The sequence below is a fragment of the Orbicella franksi genome, chromosome 4, assembly GCF_964199315.1.
Source record: "Orbicella franksi chromosome 4, jaOrbFran1.1, whole genome shotgun sequence".
NCBI lineage: Eukaryota > Metazoa > Cnidaria > Anthozoa > Scleractinia > Merulinidae > Orbicella > Orbicella franksi.
In genome coordinates this window covers 5,954,564-5,977,874 of record NC_138148.1, presented here as the reverse complement: position 1 = coordinate 5,977,874, position 23,311 = coordinate 5,954,564, and the positions used below count along the sequence as shown (strand labels likewise).

Below are 23,311 nucleotides of genomic sequence, written 5' to 3'. Positions count from 1 at the left end.
TTCGTAACGCTTAGTGCTTACATCTCTCATCGCTTTGCACCGCTTTCAACACTGCCGTGTTCTGACTTTTTTTTTCATATATATGCTAATTTCAGGTCATTAGTTTTTATCGTTAGTTTTCTATCTCTGAGCGCCATTATCCTTATTCTGAGAAATGAATTATGCTATTTTATTTTAGCGTAAATTCAGTGGAAGCCTTTTTTTATCCTTCAAGATTACATGAACGAAATCGATTACTTTAGAAAAAAATACCAATCAGTATTCTGCCCTCTTTTTTCGAGAAAGCCAAAAAAATAAGATAAGTTTTCTCTTCCTGCAGGTATTAAAACAAAAGGGGAAACGAAATGGAAGGTATAAGGGGTAAGAAAAAAAGAAACAAAACAAAGCAAAACAAAAAACAGAAACAGGTGTTTTCTGATCTAGGTTAGAGGTTTATCCCTCAATGTCGGTTACCAGCATTTTTCTTTGCATGAGATGATAATAGTGTCATAGGTTTACTAAATGTCAAAAAAATGAATAAATAAATAAATAAATAAATAAATAAAAATAGTATAGTTATTATTCACACTTTAGCCAACTGTACCGCTGGAGAAAGTGAATCAAATTGCAGCATGTTGTAGTAAGAAGATCAATTGTGTTTTTTGGGGGCAAAGAAAAGTGGGACACGAAACTGCTAGAACCTTATTGGGGTAAGTTATTGGCGTCAAAAATGAAGAAAAGGAAAGGTATTCTGTTAATACCTTTGCCAAGTTAATTTTTCTCCATTGTTCGAAATAGCGGGATTCAGCACGAAACCATTAATTTCACTCTACAGACAACATATACGAAATAGCAGATTGCTTTTAAACTTATTACGTAGCGTCTGTAAATATTCCCCTGGAGGTGAGAACATTGGAGCAAACTGGAAAAATCATTTGAAAATTATCTAACATTTTTATGTACACATTTTTGCCAAGAACTAACTTTTGGTTTATTTGCGCATGATATGGTTTCTTCGAGTATCTTCGGCAACTCAATAATCTGCGTGAGGAGTGATATTTAATGATTTACTATTTGAATTTTTCGTGTTTGTTTTGTTAATTTCTTAACTCACCTCACTGCGTTAGGTAAAACAAAACGGCTGATGCTCCACTGGTGATCATATGCACACATCACAAGATCCCAAGTCTATTCTCAGCTGTATTATAATCTCCGCATTTTACCTATCTATGGCCGAGCTCTGTTGTTACATTTTGTATCGTCAAGATGTACTAGAGATATTTTACATCGCTAGTACATGTGAAACTGAATAACGAGCTGTACAGTTTTTTTAAGACCTCTTATATTCAACCTACGGTGACACACAAGAACAAAACAGAATTACAAAACTCACAAATCTAACGCAAAATTTAAAGCAGATCATTTCACAGAACCTATCGCAATGTCAACTATAAAAATGGTACACTGTTTCGCCAATTTCTTTTTTAGTGGAGAAAGAAATATTTAACCAAAGCTGCAGTAAAAAATAAAAATGTGAAAAAAGACAAAACAAAAACAAAAACAAAAAAAAAAAACAGTAAGACACCCTCGGTGTTTAGAATGTATATATCCATGATGTATTCTAGCAGTGGAACATAAAATGAGACAACATGACACCAACTAGTTTATTGTAAAAGCCAACAGATAGCACCCGAAAGGGCTGTAGCTTGGAACAAGAGTCGATTCTCGATCTACGCACCAATTGAAAGACAACTGAAAATTTTCAGTTCAAGCATTTAAATCTTGCCACTCAACAAGGGTCAAGAAAAGTTCTTTTGAACAAAGTTACAAAACAAAATTTGGGCAGTGAAAGGTTTTCATCTGTTACTTCGACTCGTTCATTCCTCGGTACAGCTAAATTTACAAAATAGGAAGCTTGCATTAAAATTAAACAGACGCCTAATTTCCTTTTCTTTCGTCGTCATGGTATAAATAATGTTTTTTCTTACGAGGTACAAAATAAATTGTTGTTAAGTTGTTGTGCACAAGAAAGTAATAAAAACAGGTGACCAAAACCAATGGCTTATATATTTTTAGGGGCATCTTTAGGCCTGTTGTTTAACAACGAGAATGAACGCGAACAAACAGAACAAACGTTTTGACCGCGAAGAGTACATGGCATCCGAGCATCACTTGACCCACACTAGGGGAGGGTGGTACAGAGGGGCGCAGGACAACAAACCTGGTCCCTCACAGGCGTTGTCAAGGGAGAGGCCCTGCGACATCCCAGGAACAATAAAAACAACAACCGAAAACAGAAAACAAACGAAAAACAGCAAAACAGCAAAGAATTTAAGCTTTGTGTTAGTCCTGTGCGCTTTGTGTTAGTGATCTGGGTTGTGCAATGTATTGTGTGTTTTCTGCGGTTCTTTTTCATGTTTTGTGTTTATGAGGTGGGTTTTGTGTTTGTTTTTTCTTTGCGTTTTGTGACTGTGTAAGTTGTAAACTGCTGTGGGTGTTGTAATTGTGTTTTACGTTGTTTTTATGTTGTGGGTTTTGTGATTCTGTGAAGTTCTTGTCCACCACTGTGGCAGCCCATTAAGAAATCATAAAAACAAAGACATTATCAAGAACAACTCACTTTCAGATCAATGTCGTCACTTGGAATTTAAATCCGAACAAGTATTCCATGGCAAATGTCTCATGAATCACGTGATACGGGTTCATGATCCCTTGATGACAGATTTCTGTGATTCGCTTTGTTACATGGAGCACAACTGTGCAAGTTATAATTTGATGAAGAGGAGTGAACCTGAAGGACACAGATGTGAACTGAATAATGCTACTCATGAAGGAAACGAAAACGACCTTGAGGAAAACCCAGATTACATATACCGTGGAACAAAGGTAACAATGATTGTTCAAAATATAAAAGCATGAAAAAAGAGTGGTTGCTTATGTCTTACAAGACTTTTTACTTCCTCTAGGCCGTAGTCAGTCATTTTTTTTTTGGACTAAAATGTAATAGAGATATCAAGACAAATTACTCAAAAGCTACCAGTTTTGCCTACGCTGCAAACCTAGGTCTTCAGTGACAATAACAACATCCTTTACTACTCTTCTTCTTCTTCTTCTTCTTGTTCGTCTTCTTCTTCTTCTTCTTCTTCTTTTTCTTCTTTTTCTTCGTGACGATTTTCATTGAAATAAATGATAAAGGTGGTAATTTTCTTATTTTTGTTTTCTTTTTGTTATTAATAGAGCCCTTGTGTCAGTAACCCCTGAGAAGAACAAAGCCACCTGTCAAACCGGTTTTACAGACAAAGGATATCGCTGTTTGTGTACTACTGGGTTCCAGGGTCCTGACTGCCAATATGGTAACGACACGTCGTTCAGTAAAATATATTAGGCACCTTAAGCAACAGACGTTTTCGTTGACGACGGTGACGTGACGACCGATAAGAAACTGGGACTAGAACGGCTTCAGGTTGCGGTCGCGACAGCAAGTTACCATCCTTAAAGAAGGATTTCTCGGGCTAGCATCACATCTTTTTGTTTTGTCCACTCCGTCTACGAGTTGAAGATAAACTATAGTTGAAAAATAACTCGATGGAATTAAACCTTATACTATTCATGTTTTACTAATAGATGTAAAATCATTGCAAAAAATAACGAAACAATTTAAGTTTATAAACTTTGCCTGCTTTGAAATGTCAAACGTAAAGAACAAAAATTATTTTACTTGTAAAACGTGTATTGCTAAAGCAATTAATTGCGATTTCTAACCAAAGTTTGGATCACTGCTCATTGAGAAAAAAAAATCAGGTGTATTTTTAGTCTGCCAAGATTACACACACAGATTTTGAACAAAATCTCGGCTCACTGCGTTTTTCATTCGACACACTTATCGGCCGCTCAAATACAGGAGTTTCACCAGCTCTTTTGGTAAAGAATCGTAAACAGCATTCTACAAAGGATGCAATAATCTTGTATTTACAAGAAATAAAATCCAGGCGAGACAATTTGGTAGCGCGAAGTTTGCCAGCTCTTGTAAACATTAAAAATGTACATGTGCACACAGTTTGAATACAAAATTCATCGAGTCGATTAAAAAAGCCTCTACGTTAAACGAAATACCAAGACGAGGGGATTGCAAAAATAAAATCAATGTTATTTCAAGCTATAGCAATCTACCGATTACACGTTGAGAAAATCTGAAAAAACTAATTATACTGAGCGGCATTACGTTGGATGAAAGCAACCTCTTCGCTGAAGGCTAGTTTGACATGCCAAAAACAATTTTTCGGTTAAGAAAAAATGAGTCCAGGAATACTTCCAGAACATTGTTTTAAGCATAAAGGCAATCATTATGCAACTTTACCTTGGTTCGGCACCAAAATAGCATAAAAGTAAGCTAAAGGGGATCAAAACAAAAGATTAAGTACTCACGTTTTCGTCGCGACGTGAAACTCCACGTTCTCACGTTCTCGACCTCAGGGCAACGTCAGGTCACAACGTATTGTACATGCGCAGTGACGTCTCGAAAGAAATGTCACGTTTCCGTTTGCCGTCGTCAGGCCGGCGACGTCTGTTGCTTAAGGTGCCTATTAGATTGGCAGAAACCGCTGCCGCTCGAACCCAGAGCCCTTCCGAAGAATTAGGGGCAAATGACGAAAATTTTAGAGATCTTTTTCGTGAAATGTAACAGACATAACAGAAAAAAAAAGACGCCAGACTAGGATATGGATGAGGTTGGTGTTATCTAATTTATCAGTTACATTTTCCGACCATTTTCAACTGCCCATTATAGTTCCACCCGTATTCTAAGTTATCAGTCTATGTTGCAGCTCCTGGATCTCAGCTGTCAGTTAAAAATGCGTTAATTCTCTTCTGACAAATGCGGTTGTGACCAATTCACAGGCACCAGTTAAGCCCATTCCGAACCCTTATACATGTATACCTGTCTCTAAACTGTTCAATATTGTTGACGCTTTTACTGGAAATACGGCATGCTTAATGAAATCTTTCCGTCCATCAAGAGAGCGGGGAAAGTGACAAAACTTCATTACAGAAGTCACCAAATGGGCCTTTGTTTCTTTATCATGTAAGGGATAAAGTTATGGATTAATGAGTTTTCCTCTCCCACAAACAGAAAAACAGCCATTCTCTAAAGTAACAAAACAACAGCAACTTTAACAACAACAATAACAACAACGACGACGACATCAGTCCTCTTCTCTGCTCCTAGAAATATGCTAGATCGAAACATCCTCTTTCCAAACTCTCTGAGACGTTTGATTTATTAAAAGTTTCTCATAACAAATCGAAAGATGGTTTCTTTATTTCTGTCCCTATTATTCAGTTCACGATTCAGTAAACTTAGACGATATTCGATTACACATTTCCAAACTTCGTGTAGAGAGGTATAAAAGATATTCTGTATATTAACAAACAAATAAAACTACTCGAAATACACTATGCCGACCATCCCGAAAATCACAGCCATTTCAAAATAGGTTATAACACTGTCACATCGAAGCAACGCCACTTCCCGAAAATTAACTAAATGTCATCACGGGTTTTGGCTGTAACCAGTAAACACAACATTCAATTAATTATTCGGAACAACATCTTAACTAAAATCTTCTCATTCACGAGTATGTGACGGACAGATTGATGTAAGCTATTTTTAAGGATGCCATGTTTTTACAGACATTGACGAGTGCGCAACAGGAATTCACAACTGCAGTGCTGACGCTGCCTGCCATAATGTCGAGGGATCGTTCAACTGTTCTTGTAAACCTGAAACTTCTGGAGATGTAGGAAATTGCCAAGGTGAGTTGATTTTGAACAAAATGTTGAACAACTATCACTATCTTTACTCGTCTTAAAAAATACGTTTGCACTTACTGATTGAGCCCATGCTTACTGTGCATGCAATTTACACGCTACGCCACTCGTCGAGGGTGCACACGCTAACTAATAAGATGAACAATAGTTACAGTCCTAAAGGCCACGTCTATCGATCTTGGACGTTCGGAGACCCCTATTTTTCTTTCATAGCTAGATCACTTTGTTATCGTTTCCTTACCTGTTTTTTAAAGCAAATAAAAAGTCGTAAAATTTAAAATTTTTTCCCTAGGCATCTTCAAATTGCTATCTTATGAGCTCTTCGTTTAGCCATAGGTAATAGATAGAAGGTTAACATCAAAGAAGCAAGCAAACGGGCTACGATTTCTGTTGGAAGGTGCTTATCGTACACATCTTTTGTTCTCTGCTCATAGACTATGCATGCATGAAGTAATCGAAATGGTTCTACTGTTTAGTTGTATGAACACATGTAACGTCCTTTTGTACTTTGCGAGAATTTGTGCAAGGTCAACCCCCAAAATGGCCGGCAGTACAAAGAAATTTGCCAGGATTCATTATTATTGCCTCTATTACCTATGGTCTAGCTGTATCTTTAAGGGTCAAGGTTAGAATTCTTAACACTGCAGATCCTCTAACACAAAATATGAGAAAATAAGCGATTCATCTTTTATATTGTTTACCAATAAAACCTTTTAAAACAAACTTGCTTGAGTTTCGAACGCAATCTTTTTCTAATTTTTAAAGTTTTTCCGTACGCCTTATTTCAAAGACGAAAGTTTTGACCCCTATTTTTCTTCTATTTCTGAACAATTGAACAGCAAACAAGGACAGCAACGGTCATTTACAGTTTGGTTAAAAAAAGAAAAAAAAAAAAAAAAACAGACAACAGTTGAGTGTTAATAATAATTATTTATACAACCAAGTTAGACAGACAGAACTAACTGTCGTCAGGTACTAAGACGTTGTCCAAAAAGTGCTAAAAACGAATCAGATTGAGAATTTTTAGAGATAAATAGCGCGTGTTCACAGCAGTCATATTGGCGTTTCCAAAGAATAAGAAATGCTTGCTTAAGGAAAGAACTCTTTTCTATAGGAGAAAAGTCTCAATGTTTGAAAATACCAATATGTCCTGCGTGACTTTTATAACACGTTACAGTTCGTGAGACATTCTAGGTTGTTTACCATTTACTCCAAAATTCTCAAAGGTTTCGGACAAGACAACCGGTGTAGTTCAAAATTTCCAACCGAAATAGCCGAACGGAAAATGATTACCATTTGCAATTCTACACCAGTTCTAGCCGCCATTTTAGAATCATGATCTGGGCGAACTCGTCCAATAGTGACTATAGTCTCTTTCGATAAATTGGGGGTTGTTAAGTAAGTGGTAAATGGCCTATCCGGATGGAACTTGCCACCAGGGATTTTGGCTTACCATCTGCAGAAACCTTTGAGCAACCGGTCCTCCACGTCATGATAAGGTAAACAACCCTTATATTTAGCCAAACTAAGTTCAGTGCAAGTGGTGGAAATATCGTAAGGTACTACAAACTAAGTCGCATGGCTTAGCCGTCCTACCACAAAAGACCAATAAATATTCTTTTTTCAAATGTTGACGAGTGTTCCTTAGGGACACATGGCTACAGTGCTGACGCTGTGTGTAATAATACCGAGGGATCATACCTGTGCATTTGTTTGCCTGGATATTCTGGAGATGGGCGGGTTTGCGAAGGTGAAATGTTCTATACGAATAAGATAAAATCAGAATGCAAATTTTATTCTTAGAGAGAAAGAAGTCTAATTCAAATATCTTCATCGTTAAGTAAACTTTATCTGATTAACACTATCCGAACAATGTTTCTTTTGAGGAATATTGAAATTCTCAAGCTAGTCAATTATATATAATTATACTTTATAATTTTTGCGAAATATTGCTAGCGAGAAGGTTATACACTGTCAGTGAGAGCTAGTTATCTTGATTATCAAAGCAACATGTCAAAATTTGCTAAGGCAATGCCAAATAACGTCAAGAGACAGTTGACACATTAAAACCTCTGCGAGGGATGAACGTAAGGCTTCTCAATGTCTCGGCATCGCAACTTCAATTTCGAAATTCAAATAAATCTCGGGGGAGGGGGAAGGGAGGTTGCCATCTTCCCCTCCCTCGCCCCTTGTACGGTCAGCGTTTAATAATTTTATTACCATGGAATATCATATATCATTCTTTTCATCATAACTACATTGCTTTAAGATTCATGTTACTGATCCCTGTTGCTATCGAAACAGTTTCGAGTTACTTAAATTACTGAAACTCAAAAGGCTTTAAGACTTTTCTCTTTTTTGACCAATTTTCAACACCAACAGGGTAAATTGCAATTTTATTTTACACGAAATCGTTCATTGGAACTTTCATACCGTTTAAATTGATAACGTTGGTACATAAAATATATTTATCGTTAACCTAGCGCGACGGGCATATTGAACAGAATTCTACTCCGTGATTGGCTACCGGCCAGAGCAGGGAAGATGGGACTATCTTGCCCGCTCGGGACTATAGCTACCTGCTGTTTTAGAGGGAAAAAATTGAAATAATAATACCTTTATGCGCATAAAGGCCTAATATCCAACTTTTGCGCCATTCGTGATGTTTTCAAGCTTGCCTTAATAGATTTCCCAAATTTAATACAAAAGGACTCATCTTTTGAAAACTAAGGTCACGTTATTAACCAAGCTTGTTCGGCCAAGATTGCTTGATTTTGGTCTCGTACTCTTTTAGCGTGTTTATAGCCAACTTGGCCAATATCCAGCATCTTAACTGCACGCTTTGTCAATATCTCATATATCTTGTTTTTAGATATTGACGAGTGTGTTTCTGGAATAGACGACTGCAGTGTCAGTGCTGTCTGCGATAATGCCATGGGTTCATACATGTGCACTTCCATACCTCCACATTATGGAGATGGACGGGTTTGCCAAGGTGAAGTATTCTTTACAGTGAAAAGATAACATTGTTCCTGATAAGAAATAGGATCTTAGTCTCTCGTTTCTGATTAATATGTTTAAGGCTGGTTTAAAATTTCGCATAAGTAGAAGAGAAAGAAGCACAAGGAAACAGTTTTGACATCTCACTGCGTTTGTGTATGAGGCCCTATACTTTTGCGCAGGTGGAAACTACTGTGCCTTCAACGATTGAACACGCAAAAGAAGTGAAAAAGGAAAAGGGAAGAAAGAAAAGAAAAAACGAATAGGGAACAAATTATGATTAAAATTAAGAAACGAAATAAGCAAATTGAAAACACGAATGAAAAGATTGATAAGAATCCAAACGCTCGATCGGAACTGAACGATTTATAAATGAAGAAACTCTGTCTCTTGTCGGACTTTTTCTTTGAGCTTTATTGAAAAGCATATTATATGCATGTGCAAGTATATTACTTGAAGTAATTCCATTACCAGAATTGCAACTGAATTCTAAAAAGAATTTTATTGAGCCTAACGTTTCCCCCTATCTTAAATAGTAATAATTTCTTGAAATTAAGAATTTCAGAATAAATAAATTGCGTGCTGTTCCACGTATTAATTAAAGGTTCCAATTTAGTTTGATCCCCACTAAATTGATTATATTTGTTCCAAGGCATCATTCAGCTGAACACGAGAGTGGAATTTATCTTCAGTATCATTGTCCCGTCACTAAATCTTTAGTTTATTGTTTAGGGTGTATTATAAGAGGCGAAGTTCTGTAAATTTATCGGTGTCTCGACTCCATCTTGATTGTCTGACTCCAACACAGTCTTGATCGATTCTTTGCTAAATTTCAGTCACTTTTCTTTCTTGATCTAGTTTTGCAATGTAAGAAACTTTACGAGAGGAATCTGTGAGTGGAAACATTCAATTTAACAATTTTGCTTAAGTAGGCTATCAGGGCAGGTGAGCTTTTACTTTAATAAAATCTAGAACGAAAGGATGAGGTCAGCTTGTACAAGAGACGGTAAACAAGGCTTTGAAATAAAGGAAAAGTAGCTAGACCAAACGTTACCTCAAAAGAGGGAAGTTAAAAGAATGAAATAATTTTTTCTTATAAGTCAATGGAAAAAAAATTAAAAAGTTCTAACTGTTTAGAGATCCGATCTTTTGAGGGAAAAGAGCCCATCAAAGGATTTTACTTAAACCGTATTTTAGCGAGCATGTAAATGAGCATGAATGAAAATGTGCTTCCTTAAAATATTCGTCACCTGAGCTCGATGGATATATGTCACTGGTTTGCACATGCATATGCATTTGCAACTACTAATTATTATTACAAGAAACTGCTCTCAACCAATCACAGCCACGCTTCACGGAGTTTATTGTGCAAAAGCACGACATAAAGTACAAAGCATCGGGATAATGAATGATGATTTAATATTTTGTTTCAAGACTAAGGGGACCATTTTTACTCAATAGGACTAACGAGGGAAACCCATACTGTGGTCTTGGTGCGTGCGGGGAAGATCACTGGAAACTTGTTATGAAGATTGACGGCCCAAAGGTTACTCAGAGACCATAATAAATATTACGAGACTACTTTTTTACAGACCAAGCAGAAGCAACAAAGATACTTTCGCGGACTCAAAAAATATTTTTACCTTACCGTTCCATTTTGGTAGTCTTCGGCGTCACATCAGGAGACTTTGGTCGAACCATGGTGTGTATTTTGTCTCCACTACGTCTCGCCAAAATACTAGGGCGAGATCAAACGAACCTCATACACCGCCGAAGCGCACCGAAAAAGAAACGATTAGGTATTTATCGTACCCAAATTCGACCAAGTGACCACGATGTCGTAGAAATATTAAGTCAGTGGCTTGATATTGCGGGATGTCAGGACAGTAGTCACGGCTTCTGATTGGCTAATTGCGCGTTTGGGTACGGTAGATATAACAGAACAATTTTTTAGAGCACTGAAGGCTGATTTGCATGAAATATTTTCAATTCTTCTGGAAACATTCAAGCATCCATCAAAAAGTGTCAGTTTATGATTGTGCAGACCACGTGATATGGGTATACAAGGAGAAATCTCTGTCGTCGATGAAACCATCTGCTCGTCACAGAAAGCAAGAAACATCGGTGTCATTTTTGACCATCATTTTCGTTTTAATGAACATATTGCAAGTATTTGCAAATCATCTTTTTATCATCTCCGTAATATCAGCAATATAAGGAAGTACCTGTCATCGACCACCACTGAAATACTTGTTCATACGTTTGTTTCTTCAAAATTGGATAACTGTAATTCTCTACTCTATGGCTTACCAAACTGTCTTTTAAAAAAGTTACAGCACGTCCAGAATGCCGCTGCTCGTCTCATCACCCTCTCTAGAAAACACGAACACATCACACCTATTTTGTTTAATCTCCACTGGCTTCCTGTTAACTATCGTATCATCTTTAAAATTCTACCCATCACGTACAAGGCCCTAAACGATCTGGCACCTTCATACGTTCGTGATCTTCTCACTCCTTACACTCCGTCTCGTCAGCTACGTTCATCTTCTAAAGAACTTCTTTCCATTCCGCACTTCAATTTGAAAACATATGGCGCAAGATCTTTCTCTGTAGCAGCTCCTACACTTTGGAACACTCTTCCGTCTGACATCAAGAACAGCTCCTCAGTGTCCCTTTTTAAACATAAACTAAAAACGTTCCTTTTTAAGAAAGTATTTTTATAACTTTTTAGCGACATTTTTTTTTTTTTATTTTTTTTTATTTTACTTTATTTGTCTTAAGTGTTTTTAATATTTCTAACTGTAAAGCGCTTTTGAACTTTTAGGATATTGGCGCTATATAAATATTTTATTATTATTAAAACGACTTTTACGTGCGCTTTGATTCGCCAAGAGAATGTCCACGCAACGTGCGTGGTAACTATTTACCGCGAGAGAACTGGGTCAGAGGGATTTCCTTTGGCTAACTCTCTTACCCTTCGTCTTGTCTTTCAGTAAGCTAACTAACGTATATCGTAGAAAAATAATTATGGACTGCTCCTCAAATATGTAGCACTACTGTTTGACTTTCTATTTATGGTTACCTATAAAAGTCCTTGTTATCTTGTCTAGTCTAGATTTTGATTATACTCCACATAAATGTATCAGTAAAATCATAATGTATTATCACACGGTATAATTATGTATAATTTGAAATACCCATTTTTTTCTCCATGTTTTCCAGTAGTTTTTATTTTTGACTGATGTCGTGAGACGACTTTTTTTGTATAACGTGCTGGCTGAATAGTTCTGTTTCAGTTGTTTTCTTTTTCTGGACATCAATAAAACAAAACTACTCATCGCAAGCTGCCCTGAGTTCTCTTCATCTTCCAATTTTGCATATTAGAGTCGGACTATAAAATGAAATATCTCTAAAGTTTAATACAAATACTTTCAAACAGCTCACAGACGCAGTCTTCAAAGTGCTTTCACAATAGTTAACTGACGAATTCGCTAACCTGCTATCTGGCACATCCCATTTATACTTTCGCTTCATTTTCTCTTTCTCTTTGTCCCATGTCATTAAAAACCTAGTGATCGATTACCTGTGCTGTGACTTTTTCTTTGGGAGAAAAGGAAAATTTCATTTGAAAGACTCGAAAAGGTAAAAGTTTCAATCCCGCGGGGTTATTGACCTGATAGGGCATCGCAGATGCTTTTCTTTGTTGTAAATGGGTATCAGTTCACATTGCTTGAAGCCAGCTGTTTGTTGGCAAAGTAAGTGTTATTAGATTCCACTGGTTAACGATGAAATATCTCTCTGGCTAGCGAAATACATCCCTTTCTTTTTTTTTTTTTTTTTTTTTTTATCAAACCTGCATTGCCGTTAAACTGTAGGCATAAACAGCTCAATTCAAATGTAACCTCATACGTTGTATTTGGACACCACACCTATCAGCCTTTTCAAGACAATAGTTGACAAAAGATACTGACAAAAACGCAAATACTTGAATGGTTGAGTGAATCATGAAAAAAACCATTGGTCAAAATTGACATTAAAAAAGAAATTAATTAATCTTTGAAAATAGCATCAAGAATGATTAAAAAAAAAAACTAAAATTGTTTTCATTTTAAACTCGTATTGTAAAGCTTTGGAAGAGATTTCCATGGAATTGTGATATTTTTATCTAACCTCTTGAGTTCGTATTGGCAGGATGTATTTACTTTCTAAACATTGCGTTCAGTTCCTCGTGCTGTGGTTTCTGATACCCAAGAAAAGCTGTTCTGAAGGTAAATTTCTCCTTTCCATATTCTTGTCTTTTTTTTTTAGTTTTCTACTAAATTTTCAAGGAAGACATGTCGGTTGCTAGGGTTTAAATTTTTTCCTGTCTGTTCCCAATCGTGATGGCCATTTTTAGTATTATTTGTATTTTTCATTTTCGGATGACACTATCTGGGAGACGGAAAATAACAAAACAGTTTTATTCATATATATCCAAGTTTGTATGACTTCTTCAAAGATGCCAGACCATATTTATCAGGAGTAGATCAGAGAAGTAGCAATGAAACTACACTAAATATTCGTCATGTTTCTCAGAGGAGAATATTTCTCTCCTAACAATACCATAACTCGCATAACTCCAATCGCTGTTGAACTGTTTGGCATGATCGATCTCCCATAAACAATGAACCCCTCTCCTCGTTCTCAAATAGAGATGCAATATACGATCCGGTACGATTCTTTAAAGTTCGTCCAGCATTTGTGCCATTCGAACAAACAGTAAAAGCCGAAGTTGAATCCACTAGCTATCCGTAAAATATCATTTTTGGGTCAAAATCGGTTCAGGTTGGCTCATTGACATAATTCGGTGCAACGCCATGCATGCACAAACGTTTTAACGATTCGTACGATTGGCACGAATGGTGAAGGCGTTGATTACATCGCATTTTTTTAAATTAACTTGTCGCGCAAACAAAATAAACACCCGTACGGCAGCGGATTACCTTAATATTAACAACAAGAGAAAACAAGAAAATCAAGAAAATCAAACCTAATGTACAAAAGGAAATGCAAACAAACAAAAAACAAAACAACCAAAAAGCAAAAGCAAAAGAGTAATGATAATAAACATTTCAACAAATCGCAGTGATCGTAACGCTACTTTGACGAATCGTACACGTTTGTGCGCAGTGGAAAACGAATTTATAACCGACCAAAGAGACAGGTTAAGTAATAATCAACAAGAACACTTTTTTTTGCAGACGAATGTCGTCACCTAGAGTTCACAGCCGAACAAACATTCCAGGGCAAACGTCTCGTGAATCACGCGATCAGGGCTCATGACGTCATGATCACAGATTTCTGTGATGCGCTATGTTACATAGAGCACAACTGTGAAAGTTATAATTTGAAGACGATGAGTGAAAATGAGGGGCACAGATGTGAATTGAATAATGCTACTCATGAAGGAAACAAAAATGACCTGGAGCAAAACCCAGATTATGTATACCGTGAAATTAAGGTAACAATGATTGCTCGAATGATGTGAAATACATGTGGGATTAGCTTTTAACCCGTGAATTGTGTACGTGAGTTTGACATTTCTAGGACAGGTAAGGTAACTTCGAGTGTTGCGCTAAAAATGGAACGGGTAGCTCAAATAGCTCAAATCAAATGGTTGTTTAAAACTTCTGGTTAATTTCTTGATCAGAGTTAACGGCAGCTTGCAGCTGTTAGTTCAAGTAACCCAGATTAATTAGCCATGTTCCGAAGTACTAAGGGACTGGGTAATATCTATTTGTTTGAAAAAAAAACAAAAAAAAAACATTATTGTTGATTTAAATCCAAAGATGTAATACACTTTTGGAAAGCTGTGATTTAAGAGACCTTTGTATGGTTTGGCGGGTCACTGTCCGTTCATTTGTTGGTCGGGAAATGCTTTAATCACAATCGTTCGGGCGTACATCAGCTAACGGCGACGTCACCGGACGCTACGAAAGGTTTCATTTGAGTCACGAAAACGTTGGCTCATATCTGTCAACATTGTGTTACAGCGTTAATGGATAGTGTTTTAACAACCTTTTTTTTTTTTTTTTGCTGTAAGCATGGAGTCGAGAAAAAAGTCCTTTGTGAAAGTTTATTCTCAGAATTATCATTTTTCAGTTCATGCAAGAAGCTTTGCTTGTTGCCTATTGCTATTTTTTTCGCAGGGTTTAGTTAATCATTCACCTGAAATTCCCGGGTCAGTTTATAAAGCACTTTGTATTACGTAAGGTTTCAAGCCCCTTCAATAGACGTCATTGTTTACATTTTCCTCATTAACATACGATTTTGCGCATAGAAGGCATCATGCTAGACACGATTTTACTAGAACAGCTTAGAAAGCTTGTGAAACTTAGTAAGTGGTGAAATTTTTGGCTCTTTTGGTGTAATATTCGAGGAGAAATTGGCTTTCAACAACATCAAATTTTCTGTGATGTTTTTAGAAATTGGGTGAGTGATCAGAGCTTTACGTTGGGCAAAAGAAAGCAGTCGTAAGAGCTTTTACGGAAGTTGGAAAATTCTTTTTAAAAAATGCAATCAAAGATATCAAGTCATGGTCTCCTAGGGTTAAATTCTTTCTCGCCTTCTCAGTGTGGTCAGAGAATTACGAGAAAAGTTTCATATTGCTCAGAAAATCATTATTTTCATTAGAATGAAAATAAAAGAGACAATTCTACTTTTCTTCAATCATTTTTGTTTTCTTTAATAGAGCGCTTGCGTCAATAACCCCTGCAAGAACGAAGCAACCTGTCAAACTGGTTTTACAGACAAAGGATACCGCTGTCTGTGCCGAGCTGGATTTGAGGGTCCGGACTGCCAAAATGGTGAGGTAACTTTGTTCAGTAAAAATATAATTATGGCATAGTTGGCCTTCGTTCGAATACCGGAACATTATTTATGTGTAGATGGAAAGAGTTGAAAACATGTTGAGGCACATAAACGAGAGTATGGATGGGGTTGCTATACCAAGATTTTCAGTTCATTGATTGAGCCCTCCCATAAAATCTCCAACAAAATGGGATTTTGCTTGTTGTCAAGCGTCTAGCTTCTAGACTTGCAGATTGATGAAATGTCACCTTTCCACAGATATTGACGAGTGTGAATCAGGAACCCACGATTGCAGTCCTGATTCTGAGTGTAAAAATATTAATGGATCTTACAAATGTTCTTGTAAGCCTGGATATTCTGGAGATGGACGAAATTGCCAAGGTAAACAGTTGTCGGATACATAATAATAGTAAAAAATCGTGTTTTCTCTACTTCGTGACAGATCGTTTATCCTGGGCGCAAGATTTCCGTTCAAGATTAAAGCAACAGAGCACTTTTTACGTGTTCACATAGCCTCATCTAAACACGAGGAGGATTGGGAGAATTTGAGACAGTTATGCAAACCCGACACGTAGTCTCCGGTTTGCATAACATTCGAGAATTCTCCCAGCCCCCCGAGTATTTAGATGAGGCTATGTAAACACGGAAACAGTGCGCTATATAAAATAATTCTCAAAAATACGCGCGAATCTAAAACGCCACAACCGTGTTTACATACTCTCATCTAAACACACCTGTCGACCAATGAGAGCGCGCGCAGTAGCTCAGTCATTTTATTAAAAGTAATGTAATGGTAACAGTACACCAATGTGAAAGCAAAGTCTAAAAAAAAAAAAAAAAAAAAAAAAAAACCTCTGAAACAAACAAACAAAAGCAACAACAACAACAGTAACGATCATGAAACATTTTGCTGAATACAAATATCAGCGGCATAGGTACGACTGTACTTTTTAACTACTCATGTAAGCTCCAAAAAGTGGATACATTGGCCTAGCTTAAACTTTCATCCGATTCCAGAATTAGAAATTAGAATTAGAATTAGAAAGTGTTTTCATCGCGACAAAAATTGTTGTCCCTGAACAAGAAGAAGTGTCTGCTAAAGAATATAACTCATTTTTCAGCGGACAAAATATTCACTGCTTAGAAACAACGATGTAACCAGGATAGCGTCAGACGATGCGATTCGTCAGATGTTTTTTACAGTACGGTGCTGCACTGTGCGAGTCGTTGAAATGTCCTGAGACACTAAAAACAAAGCTGTGTTGAAACAAATACATTGTAAAAGGAAATTCATGCATGTATGTGCAAGGATATATGTTTTCAGATATTGACGAGTGTTCCTCAGGAACACACGACTGCAGTGCTGACGTCGCATGCAATAACATCAAGGGATCATACCTGTGCAGTTGTTTAGCCGCATATTCTGGAGACGGAAGGCTATGCGAAGGTGAAATGTTCCGTACAGCTAATATAGGAGAGGAAAGTGCTTTTTTTAGGAAACAGTTTCAAAGTATTAACATCGCTAGCATGTATCTTATCAAACCTAATCGAATAATGCTGTACCACACTTTGAATAAACAACACTGAATTTCTCAAAAAGCTAAACCATCTATGGCAAACATAGTTTATATTTCTTCAGAAATATTGCTTGATTTAAGGAGTTTGTGATATTTGCGAATCAAATCAACAAGCAATAGTTCACTCAGTAAATAAATCAATATTTATAGAGATTATTTTGCGAACAAAGTCTTTGAATTCCCATATTTTGACATATTTATTTCATTAAACGTTGTATCTTTACTATTGCTAGATATTGACTAATGTATTCAATCAACTCACGACTGCAGTGCTAACGCTGAGTGTAATAATACTAAGGGATCATATAACTGCTCTTGTAAACCTGGATATTCTGGAGATGGACGACGTTGTCTTGGTGAATGTATTTTCAGACTTACTCCCTCTCTGCAATCATGAATAAGAGGCAAACATGGAGCGAAATCTGATTTTTTATGTGAAGTTTTTTTTTTTAGTTCATCGATTCCTAGTTTTCTTCGGGGAGATGCGTAAAAACAAAGCAGTTGCTATATTAGGGATCTAAAGATAGCATAAACTGAAGAATGAGTAGTTTCGTTGTTCTTGAGGTTATACATATATCAATATCATTACTTTGCTTCGTGATGAATGAACAGCTACTGAAAGTTTCAGCACCACAGATGAAATCTGCCTCAAAAATGATTTAAAAATAATAATAATAATAATAATTATATCGGAGGTTAGGTGTTGTCCACCACGCGCTTCCACCCCAGAGGGTTCCTAATTTATCTTCTGAATTGTTACATTTCTTTTTTCATCGTAGCTAAATTGCTTTCAGATTCAAGTTATTGATATTTGTCGTTGTCTAAACAAAATCAAATGGATCATATCAGAACTGGCTCAAAAGACCGCGTGACAGACAGTATTTCTTTAACAAATTTTCAACAGAAGCAGAGAAAATTGTTCGTTTTATATGACATCTTTCATAGGAACTGAAAGACATGAGTTAAACATATTTATTATAGCTCTGCGAACTGGCCAGATGAACCTTTATCCTCCTCTGTAAATGGATGGTTACCCGAGCGGGCAAGAAGGAGTCATCTCGCATGCTATAGTGATCACCTTCTGTTCCCAAAAGAATGTGGCGTTCTTTTTAGCATCGCATATTCCCGTTAATAAGTTAGGTTTCTCGGCCTAGAAGGCTTGTTGTTGAATTCGTTCTTTTTCTGCTTGTAAATGAACCTTGACTGTGCCTTGTTCAATAACCGTTGGGAAAAAAATGGCCAAAATCCAACCATCTTGACCTAACGATCGGACAAAATTCCACATATATTTCCTTTTAGATACTGACGAGTGTGCTTTAGGAACAGACGACTGCAATGTCAATGCTGTCTGCGGTAATGCTATGGGATCATACAAATGCACTTGCATACCCCCATATTATGGCGATGGACGAGTTTGCGCAGGTGAAACGTTCTTTAAAAATAAAAAGAAAAAAGAAAAGATTTGGTCGAAATGGTGAATTTTACCCTTTAATCTAAATGATTCCTTGAAAATTAGAAATTTCAAATAATGAGAATGTGTGCTTTTTCACGTTATGTTTCCAATTTTGTTCCATGTTCGCACAATCTTAAATTATAAAAATTTCTCGAACATAGTATCATTGTCTCATTACGAAATCTTTCTTTATTCTTCACCGACATAACAAAACAAGTAAATTAAGCCATGTTTCCACCAATGCATATGTGTAAATACTTTCTTTCCATATGTATTGTTTCACTCCAATACAGGCTAGGTCCTCTCTCCTTCGCAGAGGCTCCCTATGGGAAATTGAATTGAGAGCCGGAAGGCGCGCGGGGGACGATTGGAGGACGGAAACGGCGGGAGCCTCTGTTCTGTCTTTTTCCTTGCCGGTGTTCCCCGCGCACTTTCGTTTTTCCCTCTTCACAACCTCCGAACCACCAGCCTACAGTCAAAGCAGCACGAAAGAGGCCTCTGCGAAGGAGCCAGTTCGGTCGATTTCCTTCTAAGTTCTCACTCTTCTTTATTGATCTAGTTCCAGAATGCAAGGAACTTTACGAGAAGAACTTGTGAGTGGAAACGATCAAAGAGCGTTTTTTGTTAGTTTGAAGTAGTTTCACAATCATACAGATAAGCCATATTTAGCAAAATTTAAAACGATAGGAAGAATCCAGCTAAAACGAGATACAGTAAATAAGGCTTACAACGAAAGGAAAGGTGATTAAAAGAGAAATGAACAACAAACGTCATCGTAAATTAAAAAGAGAAATAGGAACTCTGCTAATTGCAGAAAAGTGCACTTATGTTGTCATACAATTAGTAGAAAGACAATTAAAAAGACTTGGAGATCCGAACTCTTCATGAAGAGAAGAGAGCTGGACAAAAGGATCGCCCATAACCTTACTCTTCAGAACATGCAAATGATCATATCGCAAGAAACATTCGCTATTTTATGACGTTCGTCGTCTGAGCTTGATCACATTGCGTCAGTTGTGCACACTGACTACTCCCTCCTAGCAATAGCAAGAGCTAAGAATTATTCAAAAAACCCTGTTCTTAAATTACAAGTGCGTTTCACGGAGTTAATTGCACATATATGTGGCATAAATCATCCAGATATAGAATGTTGATAATTTTATATTCTGTTGTAAGATTGTGGGACTTTTACTCCACAGGACCAACAGAAGAAACCCATACTGTGGTCTTGGGGTGTGCAGAGAAGAACACCGGACACTTGTCATGAAGATTGACGGCTCAAAGGTTATTAAAAGTCATAGTAATCACAAATAAAGAGGGTATTTTTTTTTTTTTTAGCAAAACCCATAAGATTTTCTTGATATTAAGATTAAAACAAAACGGATGAATAACGTACATAATTTTCAGAGCTGGGAATGCCGCGAGATCACAGCGGAAATATTAAATTAGATAAATAGATAGATTTTTAACGTAACATAATGGTATGTCGACATTTTGTCTCTCAGGAAACATTTCACTATGATTCAGACCTTTGGAGCAACAAGGAAACATTTAATGTTTCAGGAGGAGAGACTGTATTTGACACTCAAGAAACCAAATTGACGACCTACTGGGACACACCATTCACCAAGATTTGTCTCGGAATGAAAATCCGCGGCGAGGAAAATATCAATTTTCTCGTCATAAACCAGGCAGCTGAGTCTTTGTACTCGCTGATTGCTGACGGACAATATCGCAACACCTCACTGGGTCGGGACACTTGGAAGACGCTGATTGGTCGCCAGGCCTCCTTACAGATAAATTGTAATATGAAGGATTTAATGCTCGTTGTTTCAAGGATTCTAATTCCAAGGCAAGGATCGGTTTTATTGCTAACGAGCAAAACGACTGTTGGACTTGTGACTCCAGAATCGGGTTTGGTACAGGAGGGTATCCTGACGATTCCAACGCGTGTGGAAACGCTGCTGCTGTACGCCCTGACAATGGAAACAGAGAAATCACAGCCATGGGGCACATTTTTGTCCACTAAGTCGACATCGGACAAGAAAAATCGCTTTTCCGTCAAATGTCCTATAAATAGCGATGTAGAAGCAGAGTGCTTTTCAATTGAGTGTCGTAAAACCAAAACCAAACCAATTACTTGCCAATTAGACCAGCCAGTCTCAAACCAAAACCAAAACCAAAACCAAAGGCATTGTCTAATTACTTTCGACTCTCAAATGAAAACCGCTCTATATTAATGGAAGCATTGCGTTCTTTGTTTCAGTGTTGTGCACATCCAAGTTAACGTAATTACCACCGGCACCAAATGGGACTTTCGACTGTTTTAATATCGTAAGAGAGCGAATCCGAAAGAGAATGTCGAGCTGAATGAAGTGAAAACGACTTGTGTGATACTCGGATGTTGACATTGGTAGCCTAAATTGTCAAAGTACATGAGCAAACTGTCGGGAAATAGGGTTCAAGCAAATTTATAGCACTATGAATTAAAATTAATGTGACAACCACATTGTGGGACAGACTATCTGGGCAGGGCTTGGCTGTTTCTCTCAAAGGTCGTTTCTTGCTCAAGTGCAAACGGCGTCTCATGTCACATTTGGCCAATCAAGTGATGCTTTTATGCACGTAGCGTTGCCATAGTAATTCCGCTGGTTCATCCTTGCCATGTGCTTCAATTTAGTTTTTCCACTGTAGCCTGCTACTGTAGCCTGCTACTGTAGCCTGCTACTATTAAAGGGCTTGGGTCAAATCTCATGACTAGTCAATTTTTAGTGATTTCTTTACAGATATAGCACAATTGCTCTTCTAAACAACTATTCTTTAACAAGCATTCCAAATGCAGCGTTAATTTTTTCATAAAGTTGAATCTCTAATCAGTAAATACAATTTTAACCAAGTGAAAATAAACATAACTGGTTCGAGTGGCCGTATAAACGGGGTAAAATTATAAAGGATTATACAGGTTGGGATTTCAGAATGTGGACGTTGGGGCAGCCGTATTAACGGGGCTTCCGGAATACCGGGGTTTTGTTATAAGAAAACGTACGGGCGTTTCGCCTGGATAAAAACGACTGGCCGTAATAACGAGGCGATCGTGTTAACAAGGTGACCGTAAGGTGGGGTTCCACTGTACTTGGACACTCCAGTTATCTGATGTACATTTCCTAACATAATTAGTTTCAAGTTTCTATAACTTTCAATTAAACACGAGTTTGGAGTGAAGTGCTCCCATAGAAGTCCCCCTTTGCCCTTTAGGCGAACTTTTTTCTTCTATTCTGGGGTACCGAGCCCCAGTGCAGCGTTATAACATTGTTACTATAGCAACTAGACGAACATATTTTAGGATAAGGATCTCTTTCATTGGGGATCTTGACTCCTTGGAGAGCATTGAGGGATTAAGAATCCCTGGCTGGAGATGATTACGACCTCTCCTTAAGCTTCCTAACTCGGATAGGATAAGGACCTATCTTGCGGGGATTACGACCCCTGGAAGGGGGGTTTGGGGATTATGTCCCTCTTTGCAGGGAGGATTGTGACTATTTTCTGTTATGTGGTGTTAGTTTGTAGTCTTGACCTGTGCGAGCATTTTTTCCCCCTTTTTCCCAAAAAGCTGTTACTGTGTATCCTTTGCTGTTCTTGGGTTGGGAGCATTAATTCAGTATTTTAGGTATACGTAGGCGAGTTCAGTTCTCTTTTTATAATTAAATTAGCCACTCGTCAAGACAGAAGAATTCAAGTGAAGAATGAAATCAAATTCAATATGCTACAATTTCCACGTTTTTAAGACTGTTCGTTGAGGGCCATCATTATTTTCTCTGTTCAGAGATATTAGCGCTGCCATGCTACTCTGACATCTGAATGAAAATGAAATATGTAAGCAAATATCTACGTTTCTTTTTATGTGGTAACATCGAGCTTACCGAGCTCTGTAAAATCTGTTAAATAACTTTCACCAAACAGGCTACTATTTTTGAATAATTTTTATTGATATTACTATTTCTCTCTCTAAAATGTATTTGATAGTTATACCTGCGAAATCATTGTCAAAACACACGATACAGCAAAGCAACTGAAGAGTAACGGCAGACGGTTTAAGTGCGAAGTTACATTCAAATTTATCGTTCTTCTCTTTGACTTAAGATCTGGTTCAATTGCTATTCGGTTGATTTATTTTTTTATATCTGGAGGGATTATATAAAGTTATAAAGTGTATTTTTTGATCTCCGTGGGTCTTTAAGTTTATGTTACATTAAAAGCAGGCCTAAATATGGTCAAACAGTCGACAGACGGCTTCGAAATTTTAACATACGAATTACTCAAACTGCTTTCAGGCATATCGCATTCATGCTATCTCCTCATTAAGTCCCTCGTCACTAAACAGCTAGTGATCGTTCTAATTATAACTTGTTGAATTATTCGATAAACTCTGACTGCTCTAATGGAAAAACGAGGGCCTTCAAAATATTTTATTTCCATGTCCGAGATTGTGCAGTTCTCCAGAGCTAACCGTTTGAAGCTCCGTGTAGTTTTCATGCCTTATCGGACCATCTTCAGATACTACGCTTTGTCTCACTGACGCGCTGTACAAAATGGGAAAATATAATTCTTGGTTAAAATTGAGCAA

General features: G+C 37.3%; 1 pseudogene; it reads left to right on the top strand.

The window, feature by feature from the left end:
- The first annotated feature begins 2,523 nt into the window (after positions 1–2,523).
- LOC145484355 (uncharacterized) lies at positions 2,524–21,911 on the top strand (annotated as a pseudogene).
- Positions 21,912–23,311: the final 1,400 nt, after the last annotated feature.